This window comes from Rhagoletis zephyria, unplaced genomic scaffold (assembly GCF_001687245.7).
Source record: "Rhagoletis zephyria isolate East Lansing unplaced genomic scaffold, Rhagoletis_zephyria_1.1 Rzeph_scaffold_39838, whole genome shotgun sequence".
Taxonomy (NCBI): Eukaryota; Metazoa; Arthropoda; class Insecta; order Diptera; family Tephritidae; genus Rhagoletis; species Rhagoletis zephyria.
In genome coordinates, this window is record NW_016196893.1 from 699 (window position 1) to 2,869 (window position 2,171).

At 34.7% G+C, this 2,171-nt stretch overlaps 1 long non-coding RNA gene across 1 annotated transcript; it reads right to left on the minus strand.

Annotated features, from left to right (window-relative positions):
• Nucleotides 1-233: 233 nt before the first annotated feature.
• On the minus strand, nucleotides 234-967 carry LOC108354856 (uncharacterized). The gene is made up of 2 exons (XR_001846526.1): nucleotides 902-967; nucleotides 234-683 (listed from the first exon to the last, which is right to left on the minus strand). It is a non-coding gene; the product is annotated as an uncharacterized LOC108354856 (long non-coding RNA).
• Nucleotides 968-2,171: the final 1,204 nt, after the last annotated feature.

Below are 2,171 nucleotides of genomic sequence, written 5' to 3' on the forward strand. Positions count from 1 at the left end.
AATTAAACAATGAAACTAAATATTTGTTTACGTTTTACTTGCCACAATAAAATAACANTATCAATAATAATATATTGTATATGTATGTAGGTAGAGAATGGATTGAAGATCGTAAATTGTAAACACTTAAGGTTACGCATTCAAAGTCACTTAAGTAAAATATATGTTTGTATGATGTATACGTTTATATGCATGTAATTTTTATGTATAAGTTTGTTGGTGTAACTTTTTACTTTAATATACGACAAAATAGATTTTTCTTGTTACTATTCTTCCCCCGATTTGCTTGCTCGCATGTTTTGTTTAGCTCTCAAATAAAAAAAAAATCAAACAAATTTTCTCTCATACGACCCACCGTTCTAAATTGCAACCAGAGGCATTCAAGCATATATACTCTAGTAGTAATGAATCACTGATTAGCAAAACAAGATTTATGTAAAAACGACTCCTTGACAATGGTCAAGGGGTAAATCTATGCTATCGGAATGAGTTGGATGGATGTCTGACCAAAGAGTGCCAGGGAGACGGCAGTTCTAAAAAAAAAAAACACTAACATACGTAACTCAAATCTTTTACGAATTTTTTAATTATGTAATTACCAAATCGATAATCAATTTCTTTCTTTACTGGATGTCAATTCCTGGAAAAATGTACAATTCTGTTGAAAACATTTGAGAACTAGCCTTTTTTCAAGTTGAGAAACACAATTTTTGAGGCTTTAGTTGAGCTTACAATGCTTCTATAAGTAGTAAAGATCATGTTAAAAGCAAGGCATATGTATGCATTCTTCTGCATATGCATACTTTTGATAAGTATCTATATTTATTTTATGACAGATTAATTGCATGCCATAATTAAACTCTGGTTACATGTATGTATGTACGTATGTTTAAGTTACGACCTACATACAGTGGTGGCCACATAATTAAATACATTCAATAAGAAAATTAAAGCCGAAAACGGAAGCCACGGCAAAAAAAAAAAACGAGTGGAGCAGGAGACAGACTAATTTGCAGAACGAGCAAAGCTGAACTTTTTCTGACTTCCACTCAAATCCATGAGCAATAAAGGGTAAACTACAACAACATATCCACAAGGACCGTTATGCCTGGTGCACACATGTAGTATAGAAATTTCAATATCAATATTGTACTTTGCCTTTGCTACGTAGCAACTACAATGATTTGTAGTATAAGAGTCACACACGTGTGGTATAGATCGTAATACCATACTACGAGAGACGAGAGACACCCTAGCATTCGACACCGATTACTTGATGGGGGACTGGGTGGATGCATTGCAAGCAAAAATCCGCAAACAGGAATTTAAAACGTTGCATTCACTTTGCACGAGAACATGCCGAATAGCCTCAGAATTTTAGATTAACATCGAAGTATCCAAATCTAACTTATTTGGATCGGATGTGAAAAAAGTATGTGCATCGTGCCGCAAACAAAGAACTCGATCCTCGCTACACTTTAAAGACCATAAAGCATGGTGGAGAAAATATTATAGTCCGAGCTTCTTTTTCGTGGTCTGGTGCGGGTCGGATAACAGAGCGAATGGATCAAAATCTGTACAAAAATATATGGATGAACATAATGAAGGCAATTTTCCGACGAGAATGTGCCTGCTGCATTCATTTTTATGCAGGATAACGATCAAAGACTTACTGCTAGGAGCAGCAAAGCTTGGTTTTCTGCAGGAAAGTGTTTTGGATTGGCCCGCTCGAATTACTGATGTTAACCGGTTCGGAAGGGCTTAAAAAAATTGTTTTTGGGTGAAAGGGGCATCGATATTTGAATGCGTCCCAAATTATATGACCACCACTGTACATGCAGACCTGACAAATGTTTCTACATCTGAGACATTAATGTTTTGGTTGTAACAAATGTACATATGTATATACCATGGTCACTGATTATGGCCTGACATAAAATACCTCTGATTGCAGTTTTAGACATTTTTCATTTAGTGATTTTAATTTTTTCATGAATGCACTGAATGAAGCAAGAAAACGACAACAAAATCGGACATTTTTAAATAAAAAAAAAAAATGTTAATGGTGAGATCTGGCCGAATTTTGAAATATATTGCGCGGAGTGCACATATTCACTCTTCAAATGCCCCAAACGGGAGTCATATGCAATTTTTAAAACCAAAAAAAAAAA